Below are 17,850 nucleotides of genomic sequence, written 5' to 3' on the forward strand. Positions count from 1 at the left end.
ATATTCTATATTTACAATTCGTAACTAGAGGAGCCTATATTTATCTAGTAGTCGGGTATACCAAAATATAGCATAAATATAGCGGAAATACGACGCGAGTTTTCTTGACGGTGCTATATTTATGGAAACAAAATCTGTTTCAATTTTAATTAGAATCGGTTATATTGTTCCACGATTCACGCAAATATCCTCCCATTCCATATACGATTCCATATCTCATTCAAACAGACTAACAAATTCAAAAAAATTTGAATTCAACAGTACAATCATATTTTTAACCAAAAATAAAAAGGTTGAAAAACCTTTGAAAAATAACAATATCAAAACGGTGAACATAGCTTGATTATCACGACGAATATATATTTGATTTCATCAAGTTGAGTTCATAATTGAGGTAACGATTTTTCACTTTGCAAACTTTTTTTTTTTTTTGTTCGTCTTTTCCGAAATTGTTTTAGCTAAATTGAATTTAACACATTCTTTGTATTCGAAAACAACGGGATAATGACAAGCGTAAGCTGCGTTGATCGTCATTACGTTTTTGGAACGATCAGAACTGTTTTGTGAATTACAAAATTGATGCTGTTGTGTTCATTGATAATTGCAATTACGATGAGTTAGTTTGTACGATTATAAATCAATTAGGCGTGGATACTGTTAGGAAAACTATTTCAATAAAATATACTGTTGAAGGCGATTTTCAACCAATTGAAATACACAACGATATGGGAGTTCGTGTGTACGTTGAGCTTAAGAGAGAAAACAGAGTTTTGGGGATGTATCCAATGTGCGTTAGTATTCATGATTTGGATGTTGAGGATTGTGCAAGCGGTAATCGTATTATTGGAGATGATGTCTTGCAAATTGGATATAGCGAGAATCGGGATGATATGAAAGTTTGTGATTCTACGTAAACAACTTGTTGTTTTGTTTGGGAATGATAACAATTTGATAATTTCGAAACCGGAAGCGAAAGGAGTTTTTGTCGATCAAATTTACCGGGATAAGGAAACTTTGAAAATTGCGATGACGAAATACGCAATTCGTGAAAGATTCAATTTCAAAACGAGAGAGATCGAATGCTATAAGGTATGATTTTCTAAATGTATTAGTATCGAAAGTGCGGATGTATTTTTGTTATATTTGTCTTTGTATTTATATGATCTGTTAACTTATTTAGCACACTGTTAATTTTAAAAATGTTTGATGCAATATATTCTGATATATTTTTTTATATATTTATACTGTATTTAATTGATTCAATATGTACTATTTGAATTGTATTATGTAGCTACACTGCGGCATCTTTGGTCGCCGAATGTAAATGGAAATTCGGAGCGTCGAGAATTGGGGATTCGAAATGTTCGGGGTTAGAGCTTTCGATGACGAACATACATGTCCGTTGAAGGACAAGGTGTATTCACAAAGGCGGGCAACAAGTTGGTTTATTGGAGAAGCGGTTGTGAAGGCGAAAATAACTAACCATAAAAGGAAGGTCACACAGGGATATAATAGATGATGTTAAGAATGAATTCGGCGTAGATGTTTCTTATATGATGGCATGGAGAGCTAGAGAGAAGGCTATAAAAGATTTCGAGAGGTGATCGCTGATTCATACAAAGTTGCCGGCATATATATACATACTTGATAAAACGTATCTGGATCGCTCGTTAAAATGCATAAATCACCGGAAAATGAGTTTATGTATTTGTTTGTAGCACTCAAAGCATTCATAAAGGGATTCGAGTGTTGTAGACCAATAGTTGTAGTGGATGGTGCACACCTTAAATCAACGTATAATGGTACATTTGTGTCGGCAAGTACTTTGGATGGAGCGGTATGTGTAATTCTATTCTACGAATGTTTTTTTATAAATACAACATTATGCATATTGATTTGCAAATAAAATTTGCTAAAAACATACTCTGGATGTATTCTTTGGTGTAAATTTGTGAATATTATATGATGAAATACACGTAAATATGAGGTAAATATATTGTAAATATATCTTGTTGTTTTATAAATGATGGTGCTAAAAATACGGTGTGAGATCAAATTCGGTTGAAATATGTTTTGAATATAATATAAATATAAGCTGATTTTTGTAGGTAATATCCTACCACTAGCGTATGGTGTGATAGATTACGAGAATAATAAGTCGTGGACGTGGTTCTTTGAAGCTGTTCAAGCGAGCTTATGGTGTTAGGCAAAATATGTGTGTCGTGTCGATAGACATGAAAGCATAATACACGCGATTTCTAAGGTGTATCCTCTTGTTCCTCATTTGGCTTGTGTATGGCATTTGTGGAAAAATGTGACAAAGCAATACACAACAAACGGTGAGGTGTTGAGTCCTATATTTTATTCACTAGCGAAAGCATACAGCCGAGGATGAGTTCGATAAATTGATGGAGAAGATTGGGAATGTTGATATTCGGGTAAAACGATACCTAGAAGATCTTTGGAAGAGATAAATGGTCTAGGCTTTATTCACTGTTAATAGAGGATGGACAATGACTTCGAATATAGCCGAATGTATTAATGGAAAAGCTGGTTCTTTGCAAGAGAGTTACATATTTTTGATTTCCTTGAAGAAGTGAGGAAGATGTTTGGTAGATGGAATTGCACAAATAGAAAAAATGGTACCTATACATTCACAACAACGATGAGGCGGTATCAAGAGATGTTGTCGATCAACGAGTACAAATCAATACGAATGAGGGTAACTTTGTTTGCAACACAAAAATTTAATCTACATTTTTACTATATGTAATGTATATTTATATATATTCCTAATATGGTAAAGCTGCTCGAGGTAATGCTTGTTTATTTGTTAAATGGTTCTCGGGTTGAAGCGTGTTGAATATGTGTACACGGTGAATGATGGACCGAGGCGTTTCATAATAGATTTGAAGAAGAAAACTTGCGGTTGCGGGATGTTCCAACTAGACGAGATACCGTGTTCTCGTGCATGGGCGGTATTGAAGAATAAAAATTTGACTGCTGATGTATATTGTTCGGATTTATTCAAGCCGGAAACGATTGTGAACACATATGATGTGCCAGTTGATCCTCTTCCCGATGAGACCGAGTGGAATGTTCCTAAAAGTATATTAGATGAAGTTGTTATGCCACCGATCTATAAGAGACCCCTGGGAGGCCAAAAAAGAAGAGGGACAAGCCATTACGGGAGTTGATGATTGGTAAACGCGAGAAATTCGTGCGGTAAATGTGGACGTCTTGGTCATAATAGGCGTTCGTGTGATAATCCGCCGCTCAATAAGAAGAATAAATAAGTCCATTTTGATTTTATTTGTTAAGACAATTCTACTTTAAATTTCGAGTTAAAAATAAAAAATGAATTCATCTTGAATTCATATCGTTCTAGTATGATTGTATTTCACATCGTTGAACATCCGATGTTTTTCAATGTAATGCTATATTGGTGGTTAAATGGTATTTGGAAAGTCTACTCTATGTTAACTTATTAGACCTTTTGTTTTGGATTTATGATTTAATAGTTGTATTTCGTATATATTTTGGCTATATTTTAGTTGTATTTTGTATGATCTGGTAGATAATACTTATTACAGTTTCTTGTTAACTATATTTGATATATATTTTACATATATTTGAAGTGTATTTAGTTGAAATTTTAAATTTTGTAACAATTGTAATTTTAAAAATGATCTTATGGAATATATCGAGTTATATTTTACGTATATATGTTGTATTTAAATGGTTATATATACTACTTTGTTAAATTAATACATTTCACGAGATAATGAAAAATGGAATTTATGCATTGAAAAGATAACATACTTGAAAGAAACAACAATATAAAAACCATAAGGTGGTGTTCAATATTAATCATCCTAAAAAAGATTATTTATTTTTGTTATATTGCACATGAAACAATATGTCCAAAATGAAAAAACGCAACAAAAGTCGCAACCAACTATGCTATTGTTCAACATGAAAATGAAAAAACACAAATGAATTGGTGGCCTAATCAAGATCCTCTTTATCAAGCGCATCATAATCAGCGCGGTCTAATTGGTCTTGGAGGGCTCGTTATCACTTGACGCATTGTTGTTTGACTTATCCATGCATAGTCGCATAAAAAGGCGCCGTATCTCACGGAGTAACTTTGCATCGAATTCGGTTGGGATGAGCGCACTTGAGCTCAAGTATTCAGCGAAGGCGGCCACATACACACCACAATCCCTGGAACAAAAATGATCAAAAAATTTACTTATCAAAAAACCACGAAAAAAAAGATGTATTTATTGTGTTTTTTATTGGAAGAGATTCTTACATGCTAGATGGAGCTTGTTGCGGGAGATTGTCTACATTCACAATGTCAAAGTTGTCGGTTTGTTCTCTATTTACGTAAGAAGGATGTGTGGCAAAATCTATATCCGCCTTCTTCTCATAGAAATCGATCATTTGTAGTTTGTGTGTCACTAGAGTAGCCAACATTTTCACTCGACTCTAACGACGGCATCATGCCTGCTGACTCGGTATGAGTTGTATACGTAGATGGACTGTTTGTAAAAAGAAAAAATAAGAAAAAAACAAACATATAAAATTTGTAGAAAAATGAATGATCTTTTCATTGGATGAGAGCAGACCTGTCGATGAATGATATCACAACCAAAATCCAGTGATTTTCCTCTTTTATGTTGACGGGAATTAGTACGTTGTCAACGGTATACCATGGTACATTAGCCAACGCACTGTGCCCGTTAATGTACTCACACGGTTCATCTTCCTTGGCGACACATGTGGATGAATCGGGGTTTTCCCAAGATTTGTAAATTTCGGCAACTAAAGTGTGAAAAATACGGTGGCGTGGTGAATCTATAGTTCTTTGTTATTGTGATACTTCCCCTTCTTGCGTAGGTAGTAGAAAATAACATCAATATCTTTGTAAAAACATCAATTCGGTGACTATAATCAACACTATGTTCAAAACAAATATTCTTTGTATATATAGTAAATATAGTGCAATATACTCTTATATATAGTAAAAATACAATTACGTATACACAGACGATCTTGTCTTTGAACTAGTAAATTAATGTACGTATATTAAATATAGTGCAAGTATAATGATGACAATATTCTATAAATACAAGTTGTGACAATAAGTACCTCAACCTACTCCCTCGACTTAAAACTATAAAAACATGGTTCAAATGAATTTAAAGGCATCGGCAAAACGAGATACACATATACACATATATAATCTTGCTTTAAAAGTTAAAAGTTTCGGTTAAATATAGAGAAAATATATGGTAAATATGCCTGAAATATATTTTTTACAATATATGTCAAATATTGTAAAAAATATACTCTAGATACATCACATTGTAATTCTATTATAAAACATAAAAAAATTAGATAACAAGCGAGAAAGATATCAAAACCTCATCGGTCCAAAGTTGCCCATCCATAGATAACAAGTAGAACCGAGTTTTTGTCGGCTACGGTTGTAACGCCTAAATGAAACCGAAGTTCGGCATCCGCAAGATCGAGTCCTTCCTTGTTCTTTACGTAATGATTTTCATTTGGCTTCTGTATATCAACAATGGAAAGAACATACGTTAAGTTTATTGATAATTGAATTACGGCAAAATAAAAAAACAAGTTGTGACAATAAGTACCTTTTGTCATGCGATTTCAATAGATCGTTCTCAAGCCACTTTTGATATTCTTGAAGAAACGAAGTATCTAACGGGGCATTTATAGGGTGGTCAACAAATGGGTGTTTTTTCGATAAATGCAAGGGCGATATTTTTGGCGAGAAGAACCATTGAGCTAAAATTGGGACAATAAGGGGACGAGTTATATTTGCTTGGTTTCCTTTCTCGGGCGGCACACTGGATGGACAATGATCTGTTTTTCGAGTTTGAAAAGCATGTGCGGTCTCACCACTTGAGCTTTGGCCCGCATTTGGTTGTACGGGAACTTGTTGTCCGGTTTCATCACTTGAGCTGTGGCCAACTATCGGTTGTACTCCAACTTGTTGTTCGGTTTCATTAGTTGAACTTTGTCGGTTGTTGGTTGTACTCCAAGTTGGATTGGTATCGAGAATCGGGAATCATCCTTTGAGACATGGTTACCGGGTTATTGTCCACATACGAGGAGTCCTTAAACTTGACAAATCGGTTTGATCATCGCGTGAGTCTTGGAGGAGGACCGAGAGGAATAACACATGCTAAAGGGCGAGTTGATTAGCAAGTCCGCTACCATTTCCTACGATGCGGTAAATTCGGCATTAGCATTCTCCATATCGCCGATTTCTTTGAGATTCTGAAATAAAAAACAAGAAAAAAACACTGGTGTTTGTCAATTATTGCTTATCAAAACGACATTTCAGTACTTAAAAGCCACATTTCAGTACTTACATCAAAATTTAAATGGATTGGTGTTATGGGCACTCCATCTGTTTGTGCATCACTTTTAACTCCGGTTTCTTTATCCACATCAACAACAGAAACCGGATCATTAATTGGCAACCCAACTCCCTCAACCTAAAACAATAAAAACATGGTTCAAATGAATTTAAAGGCATCAGCAAAACAGATACATATATACACATATATAGTACTGCTTTAAAAGTTAAAAGTTTCAGTTAAATATAGAGAAAATATATGGTAAATATGTCGAAATATAGTAAACGAGAAACGAGAATAAGTAACGATGAACATAATAATCAAAATACAATTAAAATACAGCCACAACATATATGAAAAACTAATATTAAAATATCAATCCAAAACAAATATACTTTGCTATATATATAAACACAATCATAACAAAAATAGCACAAATAGATACATCAAAAAGGACACTACTAACAAATCACCATGTGAAAACTATATATGTAAATACACTATAGGTAATACAAAACACGGCTAAAAATCAATATTTTCACTTTGAATAATATCTTGCAAATATAGAAAAGTGAAAGAAAAAATGAGTACCACTGGATGACTCTCTGTAGCGGAAGTGGCACCACCCTTGATTCTCTTTGGTTGAAAGCTTTCTTTGTACCGCCACTTTGATTGCCTTGATAAATCCCACCATCACTATGTAAGTCGGCTTTTAACATTGTGTCGCCGACCTTTAAAATTTTCCAAAAGAAAATATAAAGTCTTCCAATAAATATATCAAAATAACTTAAAAAGTAAATAATTTCCATTTTTAGTGTTGATTTTTACCTTATACGGTGTTTGATTGCCCTTTATTGCATCTAACAACTTTTTGAAGTAGTTATCCATGTAGTCAAACACCTACAGTTTTGAAAGATAAAAAATAGAATTAGAATCGTTAATTACTTGACACAAGCAATATGAAGTAAAAAAAACATATTGAAAACAAAACGCCTACTTCTTTCTTGAAAATCTGAATCTCTTCCCTTATCAGGTTAAACTCATCTGTTCGGGAGTCTTTGTAGGTGCATCTTGTTTCCTTGTCCCTTTTATCCCAGATTCCTTCCGTGATGGTTGTTTCTGGAAGGAGGAACGAGCCCTGAAGCTGCGTCCGTTTCTTGCCTCGCGGGGAATCGAAATTGGCACTCCTTTGTTCTTTGTTTGCCCCTTTGGACGGATGCGGTGGTGTGGTACTAAAATCATCGTAATCATCGTCTACCAAATCGGTATCATGTACACCATCAACTCCATGTTTGACGTACGGTATGTCATGTGCAACGGGAGGCAATTTAAGAGTTTCCAACTCATGGGGTGTTGGCACAACTTCCTCAAATCTACGGAATCTGTGAACAACAAAATATAGAAACTATATTACCGTATATATCTACATTGGTAACATACTAAAAAAATGAGGAAAATATAGTCAAAATATATTGATCACAAATGACTTATTTCATAAATATAGACAAAATATAATCAAAATATAGCATGTAAAACAAACATATTAAAAAGCAGTTAAATGGTAAAAGACACAAAAGCTGTTAAAAGACTGTTTTCCGGATTTTTATCGTCTCTGAACATGCCATCCATCAATTTCTTGAATTCGGTTTTCCTTCCGTAGTTCGCGAGTTCAAAATTCTAGGAATTAAATTCCCCGTCTTAACTGCAATGGTGGACGGGACTTTTGAGCAACATTCATACAACCATACTTGCATAGCAAGCGGCAAACCATGAATCCTATAATATTTCTTAAAACCAGCATATTTCTGCCGATGCTTACAACCAACTCTCTAAACGAATCTTTACCCCAAGGATACTCATTATATCTCCCGTCCTCTACAACATCAAAATGGATCCTTGGTATGTTTGTTGAGTTCGGCTCACCACAATGTACCCACGTATTTATGAAATACAATATTGCCATCTTGTTGCGTCATCCCCTTTATCATCCCGGACGGTCTTGTTGAAACACTCAATAAGCTCGTGTCTTTTAGCGGCAATTGATTCTCCTGATTTCTACCAAAATAGTCCACCATAAGCCTATTCGGTTTTGAGTTATCATAAACAAAATCATTTTCATCAGATACACAATCTAGCCCAGTGATCAGTGCAAATTCTCTAAGGCCAAAACGCGAGAACTTTACCATTTATTTCAAATGTAAAGCACCTATATATCTTGCCCCTAAGTTCTTTGACCATAAAGCAGAAAAATGCGTGCTTGTACATCCATTCTTTGCATTACGAGATATTTACCAAAACAAGAATTCCTAAACATATCCATATGTGGATACGTTAGTTTGCCTCTAATATCTTGCATTACATTAACATTCGTGTATCTACACATAGATGGTGCCACGATGGGTGCTTGGTAACCAAAAATTTAGATACACGAAACAACATGCCAAAAAAACACGTATGATTAACATATATTGACTAAATGTACTTAAAAATATACACAAAATAAGCATCAACAAAATAATAAGCGAATGTACTTAAAAATCTTAAAAATCAACGTAATAGCTTGTCAACAAAATATACACAAAAATAATGAATGTACTTAAAAATCTTAAAAATCACGGTTATGGTGAAGAAAAATACGCACGAAATAGCGAAGAAACAAGTGTAAAAAAAACACGAGAAAATATACTTAAAATGCACACAAAATATAAATACTGTTTAATTCATAGATCGTAATAACTGAACAAAAAAAAAAAAAGAACTAAATATCTTGAAAATACAACAAAAATATACCTCTTCATCATCATCCTCATCCACATTACGTTTGGCTTTAGCAATTTTCTTGCCCTTAACATTAACAACATTGTCACCAGCCTTTCTCTTCTTTTGTTTCTCCATTTGAGAAACATTTTTCAATTTTTCTTGTTGTTTACTCTTTGAATCAACATATTCCTTATAACGCCTAGGATCGTTAATTCTTTTTGAACGATTCTCAGCATAAGAGCCTGCAATGGAAGTTTCATGTTGAGAAATTCCCAAAGAAAAATTAGGAATCGCACATTCGGGTTCTATACCTGTATTTCTCATCGGAGTAGCGACTTTTTTTAGTCATTCCAATTGAATCTAAGAAAAAACAACCAAGAACAAACAACGATAGTTACTTACTTAGACTTGCATTCCCGATTCAAACGAAAAAAAAAAAAACACCCAAAATATAGGTTAAATACAAGGTAAAAAATAAAAATACGTATAGAATCTTACTTTATTTTGGGAATTAGATTTGAAACGTGAGAGAAATCAATGAGTAGTTAATTAGAGATAAAAAAGGAAGTTGAATAATTGAAAAATTGATTTGAAATTGGATGAAAGTAATGGATATGGTGAATAATGGCGTCTATTTAGGATGAAGGAGAGAGACACGTTTTTTTTTTTGCTTAAATTTAGGGGAGTGGGAAGTTATCAGATGAGTGGTAAAAACATGGTAGCTATGTGAAGTAAATATGATATATTTTAGCTACTAAATATAATTATTGAAAAGTTTAGTTATGTTCCATAAATAGGTAATAATGGAACCTTATATGAAAAGTTGAAAGTTGAATTGTAGTAATTACCTCATTTTTCGATTATGGCATTTTTGATTTTTTTCCTTTTAAAGATGGAATCTTCTAAGCATATATATATATATATATATATATATATATATATATAACAATCCATTATACTCCACTTACAACTTGTAATTATATATAACATAGTTTTACAAGTATAAACAATATAATGAAATAAAAGCTATTATGAAATGCAAATCAACTCTAACATTTTAATTTTCAAACACAGAAAAAATCATAGTTTCTTAAAACACTATTACTATCATACTATTCATTTTATCTCCCTAGAAGCAAATAATCAATAAAATTTATCAATATTACAATTAAAACGTAAATTTTTCATGAACAAAAATAAAATTATATGATAATTCTGATACATAGGACTAACAACCAATGACAAGTGAAAATGTACAATTCCGCTATGTATTTTTAAAAGAAATATTAAGTGATATTCACCCTCATGACGTTCTCAAATAGTAAATATCCAATACTAGGACTTATTATTTGAGTTACACCCAATCTTCTTATTTTTATAGATGAAAAACTATTAAGTATCATTATTTTGTTAAACAATTATGTGGGCGAATGATTTTAATTAAGGAATTTAAAATATAATTTGTGTAAAAACTGTTAGGCGAGCTCCGGGTGTTTGGCGTGTTTAGGGTGTACGGTCGGGAGCTTAGGATGTAAGCCTCACATGAACTAAGCCCTGCACATTAGCCCCGAGGCGTTTTGTCAACGCCTGTACGTGGCGGGGTGAGTCTCCCGAAATGCGCTTTTAAAACACTGGTCTCTATATCCCAAAATTCTTAGGTGGTCTAAAATCATGAACTCACACATGGTCCCAATCACAAAATTATGCCTCGCAAGTAGCCATTTTCTTTTTTCCTTTTCTAATCATGAACCCACACATGGTCCCAATCACAAAATTATGCCTCGCAAGTAACTTTTTTTTTCTTCTTTTTTTTCTTTCATGCGTATACTTATTATTGATAGGAAATGATGTAATTAGAGAAGCCACTGATTTCACCTAAACCAAACTAAGCAGAATGAGTCTTTACTAATTGTGCTTCGGGGCTGACTAATCCATGTTGGTCAACCTCAATTTTATAGAGGGAATTACGGGAATGTACCGAAATATAAGAAGTTATAGCTCATGGTAGAATGCCATTTAATCATTTTTTGTCAACAAAAATTTATCAATGATATATAAAAACCTAGGATACACAAGTGATATACGGAAGAATAAAAACACATAGACGGGGCAATATACAAAATTTGAGGAAGATTGAAGGTAATTTGAATTGGTTTGGAGTGAAAATTAGTAATTGAAATCGAGTTAAAAAAATTCCCAACAACACATGTATCTCACACACATGTATATATGAATATACATAGATATACAGGGAATACATATGCGATACTCAAGTGATACACGGAAGATTACATAGTTATACTCGCAAAAACTTCTTCTTCCTTCGAACTGTAACTCAAATTTCAATTCAAACCATCAGCGGAGATTTGAACTACGTGGACCTAAGCAACTCGCCGACAGGGGCGACCTTTCATTGTTGGAAACTTTGATTTAGATTGGTAGGATTCTGTCTAATCTTTCCTAATTTGAAAGTTGCACTCAATCAACATTGTTTCCACTCATTCCTTCTCGACGGCCTCTTTTCTAGTCACTTCAAATCTCTAACAAACTGTTCCAAAATTGAGATTCAAACTCCTTAACAGTACCCAATCTATTCCAACAACACCCTCGCGAAAGTTTCAATTTCGGAAACTTAATTTTCAAACTCAAGCTTAAGCGAGCGTCAACGACTTTCAAAGGAGTTTTAGCTCATCTTCTTCACTTTTCGGGCAACCACACAATGTTCTATGCATGAAATTAACTCCAAAACATGTACCCCATCTAGTTCAACAACACTCACTTGAAACAAAATCTAATTTCAGAAAATCAAATTTTCATGCTAAACTTAGTCTCTGTAAAAATGTCTAGGTGTATTATTTGATTTGAAAACGACTATTAAGATAAAGGTTGAAGTATTGTATTTAAGAATAAAGTGAGTTTGATGGTGAAGATAAGATTTATTATGTCTAATAGTTTGAATATTGGTTAGGATGGAAAAACTATTAACAGTATATACAGAAGAAAGACACAGCGAAGTAGAAAAATGAAGAGAAGCGCGAAGCAGTGAAGGAACCATTAGCCACTTTGGAAAAAAAAAAAAAGATTTAAAGTTAATACTGGTTGCATTTTATTAGTAGGGATTTAGTAGTTCAGTAAATGGGCTACCTGAACTTTCACCTTCTTAGTGATGAATCCCCACGTTGTGATCCTCTACCCCTATGTAATAATTTTTTTTTTTTTTTAAAGAGATAGCAGTTTATTAGTTGGGCTAATATCGATATTTATTTGCTTTGAGCTGTGAAACTCGTAGTTTTCTCAATTTTCTTTATTTGCTTGCCTAAGTAATGATTTGGAATATTTACACAAATAATTGGGATTCACAATTTATTTTTGTTAGCAGGTTTACATATATTATGTACTGATTATACACATATTGAACATGAATTATGCATATATTATATATATATATTGGCTATGTTTAATTTCAAAGGTTGAGTTGGCCGCTATTTAGGTTAATTTTTCTAATTTTTTTTTTTTTTTTTTTTTTTTTTAACAAGAAAGGCGGTAAATTAATAAATTTAGCCAAATCCAGGAAACACAAAGAATGTTAACATCAACACGAAATAGATTTGAAAAATATCATTAAAATAATTTATAGGCATTAATACAAATAATTTATAGGCATTAATACGATAGTCAGCGGGTCAAGTTAATTTTGGCTACGGGTAACCTTGATGGCTACATTCTATAGTTGAGTCCTAAATTAAATTGCAAAACTTAATAATTTGTAATAACCAATTAAATTTCTTGTAATTAGCTCTATTCCAAGTTCCAACTAAAAGTCAAGTAATGTGTAGCACATTAATTCCATAATTTGTAGCATGTTAATTCCATAATTTAACTAGGATCATTTTATGACCAGTCTTGCCAAAATAGAATTTGGGCCATGAGGCGTCGTTTTGACTTTGCCCAGTCGAATAAAAGATAATGGACCTTCCTGATGTATGGGCTTGTTCCAAAAGACTCGATGGCAGATGAAGCAAGAAATTATGCAGAATGATCTTGGAAATAAATGGTCTTGAATTTTTTATCTATGCTTGTTTCATGAGATTTTTACAGGAGAAATCACTTTTCTAAGAGTATTTTTATAAATGAAAGTACTTTTTGTTTATTCATAAAATGACAGATTTTTTTTACCATTTTAACACATACTTAACGTTACTTACGTTTAGAGAAAGAAATTGATTTTTATCCTAATTATTACTAACATTTTCTCTTTTGTCATCATCTTTTTCACTAATTAAAAATTAGTTTAAGGCTTATAATTTTAATTAATACATTTTGTTTCTCTTTCATCATTATTTTCTTCACTAATTAACGAATTCGTTTACCATGAATAATCTTTGTTTTCAGATTGGTTATATATGTTATACCATGTATATCTTTATTATACCGTATAAATATATTTTTGTGAAAATATCATGTCTACTTATGGTATAAATATACTTTCTGAAAATACCATGTATGTTTATGGTATTAATATATATTTGAGAAAATACTTTACGAAATACCATGTATGTTTATGATATAAATATATTTTTGCGAAAATACCAAGTATATTTCTGTAGTATATGTTACATATAGATATATATATATATGTTTCTGTGTATAACTAGATATATACACAAATGATAGACAATTTATTGCAAAATATACCTTAGAAAAGGAAAGGATGAAAAAAAATTAAATGATTGTTTTAGTTATGGAAGATAAATATTTTGTCCAAAAAATAGGAAGAGTTTTGTTTGGGATTGTTCTTTGTTCAGCTTAGTTCTAGGGATTTATTTTTGGAAGTTGTTAATATTTACTTGCTATGAAATGAAAACTAATTAATGCTACTTCGATCGTGGAATTATTTTTTAACTATTGCCTAGTTATGTTATTTCCCTTGTTTCATTGGCAAATCTTCAGAGGAAATTGCACGAATTTCCCTTCAAAGGGGCTGGTCGTTATTTTTTCCCTTTAGCAATCGAATTTATGCCTAGTGGGCATAAGTTTTTTAAGGGCACACAAAATATTATATGCGAAAGCATAAACCTATTCCTAGCGAAAAAAGTTGTTTGTTATGAGGGGCAAAATTAAAGACCAGCACAAAATAAGGGCATAAGTGCCAATGACCCAAATCTTCAAGGTCAAAAGTTAAAAGTTTTACTCACGAGGCAAACTCGTTAAATGAGAATCTTTTAAAGCTAGGTAAAAAGTTCAAGACCACCCACCTCTAAGACCATTCTAGTAAATCATCCTGCATGAAGGGAGAAATGAGCATATAGTACCTAGTTTGGATTGCTAAGTAAGTTTTGGTAATTTTACACTAAGAGAACACCTCTTAACAAGAGGTTTCGACTAACTTTTAGAAATGTTTACCATTTTCTTATTTGAGCATAGTAACTATTTACAGAGGTATTGACTATAATGCATAAAAGTGCAACTGAATTTAAGATTTTATACACTATCAATACACATAACTTATATTCTTCCAAATTGAAACCCAAGCTCTACGGCACTCAGTGGTGGAGCCACATGCATCCAAGGGGTATCGACCGACACCCCTTCGTCAAAAAATTATACTGTGTAAATACGTAAAAGAATTTTTTTATTTATATATACTATGTGTTGAACCCTCTTAATTTCGTCGTATATTTGCTTTTTATATTTCGACACCCCTTGGTATAAATTCTAGTTTTGCCGCTGATGGCCGTGGGTATTCCGAATATTTGCTAGATTAGAGTTGAGAGAACACAAAAAAATAATAAAACAGCCAGTTCAATACCACTTAAACTATCCATCATTCATCTTTTCAACCATCAAAGATTCAAATATATTGACCTTCTGTCAGTTCCAATTCAATCTTGGAGGATTGTAAGATCATCCCAATTTGAGCTCCAAATCTAGGCCACTTGGATGATTGTAGTGATGCAAATGATATTGTTGGAGTAATAACAAGTACCTTTCACGGTCTTCCTTCAAACATCAACCATTTTGGATTTCGTCATAATCTGTAGGAAAAGGAAAAACAAAGAAAACATACGAATGACGTATGTAGAAAATAGAAATTATTAATTATGTTGTCCGGACTCTTCAAAATTATTGCCGGATGTGTATTGCATCCTCCAAAAATAGTGCATTTTTTGAAGATCCGACATAAATGCAGCAACATTTTAGTCCGAATCATTATAGGCAATTAACAAGAAATGAAAGTTGACCTCTTCTCTTAATTTAGCATTTTCATATAGTAGTTTTCCAATAACTCTAATTGATAGGACAAAAACTATTGCTCAACTTGAGACGCATTTCCAGGTTCTTTGAATACAATCTTCATCATTTTGATATGTGTATTCTTTGCTTTGTGAAATAATTAGTGCAACTCTAGGTTACAGTTCTGAAGATTATTCATCATGATTCCTAAGTTGTTAGCTTGATCAGTTATAGAGAGAGTAGTGTCCATATAATTGTGTTAAACACCACTGTACACTTCTTAATATATATACAAGGGTTAGTTAGTTAGCATCTACTAATCATGATTACATAATTAATTAACTCTAACTCTAACTAATATTTCCTTTGTTAATGATTATGACAATACCTTCCTTCAAACTTGGTTTTAAAAATTCAATCCCAAGGAAGTACTTCAACTCACCTAAATCCTTTATTTTGAAAGCCTTGTGAAGAGTAGCTTTGGTTTCTAGGATTTGCTCAAGATTATCTCCTGTCACTAGCATGTCATCAACATAGACCAACACTATGATTATCCCTTGTTCTATTTTTTTGGTGAACAATGAATGGTCATACTGACTTTTATGAAACTTGTTGTTGACAAGATTCACCTAGTTTAATTCACACAACTTGGCATTCCAATCTCGCACTGGGTTAGAATGTCTTTTTCGTTTTTAGACCAGTTTCCTTTCACATATTGATGGATTTTGAAAGTCCTCGTTTAGGATATACTTGCCTTGTCTCCCCTTGACTTTGAAATCCCTGTGGAAGGTCCATATAAATCTCATCAGATAAGTCACCTTGAAGGAAAGCATTGTACACATCCATTTGATGGATGTGCACTGAAGATTAACTCAGTGCCTATTTCCTTTGGTGCATGACAATACCTTCCTTTGCTCTTGCAAATTCTATCCTTTATTTTGAAAGCCCGCGACTTTGGTTTCGAGTGTAACCATCTTAACCAACACTATGATTATCCCTTGTTCTTTTTTTTTTTTTTTTGGTGACTAAATGTCTCTGATGTAGTCTATTCCTTCCTTTTTCCTTCCGCCTGGGCTGTTTTAGAACCATTTAGCCACTTGCCTTGTCTCCCCCTTGCTTTGAAATTTGAATCTTTCTACCTCTCCATTTGACGGATGTGGCCTTACTGCTACTATTCGAGTGTAACCATCTTTACTTTGGACTAAATGTCTCTTGTATATCCACTTTACAGCTTTGAATCTTTCCCACCAATTGGTTTCTTGTCCTTGCGACCAATTGGTTTCTTGTCCTTAGGAAGTGTAACTACCTCCCAGGTTTTATTGTTTTCAAGGGCTGTTATCTCTGTTTGCATGGCTTCTATCCACTTAGGATCCTTTACAGCTTCTGCATAGGTAGCAGGTTCAACAATGTTAGAAAAAGCTGCAATATAGTTTTGATAAGTAGGATGCAGGTTGTCATAGGATATGTAATTTGCTAAAGCATAGGGTACACTATTATGGACATTTAAAGATACAAAGTCCTTCATCCAACTAGGTGGATGTTTTCCTATTGATGACTTTCTTGTGTCATTTGTAATAGGTTGCTGTTGCTGGATGACTGCATCATTTTTTGGTTGTGCTGACTGCTGCACTTCTTCATTTTGTTAAGGAGGCTGATCATCTTGATGCTGCTGTACCTGCAGACCTTCTGTGGTTTGTGCTTCATTATGTAGTTGAAGTGTATCATGTCCTTCATATTGTGATACCCCCACAGTTGGAGGAGTAAACAAGCTAGATGATGCTTGGCTATTGATTGTCTTAAAGGGAAATATATCCTCCCTGAAACTAACATCCCTATTCACAAAAAACACTTTATTGGTAAGATCATATAATATGTATCCTTTTTGATTTTCTGAGTATCCCCTATGTACTGCTTGTTTAGTTCTAGGCATCAATTTATCAGTTTCTTGAATTATCTTAGCATGAAAAAGACACCCTAGAACTCTCAAATGCATAAGTGAAGGTTTCCTGCTATGCAGTTTTTCATAGGGTGAGATGTTACCAGTGACAGTTAATGGCATTCTATTTATAAGGTAGGTAGCAGCTTTTACACAGTGCCCCCAAAATTTTAAAGGTATGTTGCCTTGAAATCTAACAGCCCTAGTAATCTCTAGAATATGCCTGTGCTTTCTTTCAGCTATACCATTTTGCTGGGGTGTGTATGAACACGATGTTTGATGTATGATGCCTAGGCTTTGAAACAGTTCATTGCACATAGAATTCATGAACTTAGTACCATTGTCAGTTCTTATAGTTTTAATCACAGTGTTATATTGAGTTTTGACAAGAGTAAGAAAATACTTGAGTACTATAATAACATTAGATTTCAGTTTTAACAAAAAAATCCATGTCATTCTGGAAAAATCATCAGCAATAGTCAAAAAAGACTTATAACCATCATATGTAGCAATTTTTTA

The sequence above is a fragment of the Lycium ferocissimum genome, chromosome 6, assembly GCF_029784015.1.
Source record: "Lycium ferocissimum isolate CSIRO_LF1 chromosome 6, AGI_CSIRO_Lferr_CH_V1, whole genome shotgun sequence".
In the NCBI taxonomy this organism is placed as follows: Eukaryota; Viridiplantae; Streptophyta; class Magnoliopsida; order Solanales; family Solanaceae; genus Lycium; species Lycium ferocissimum.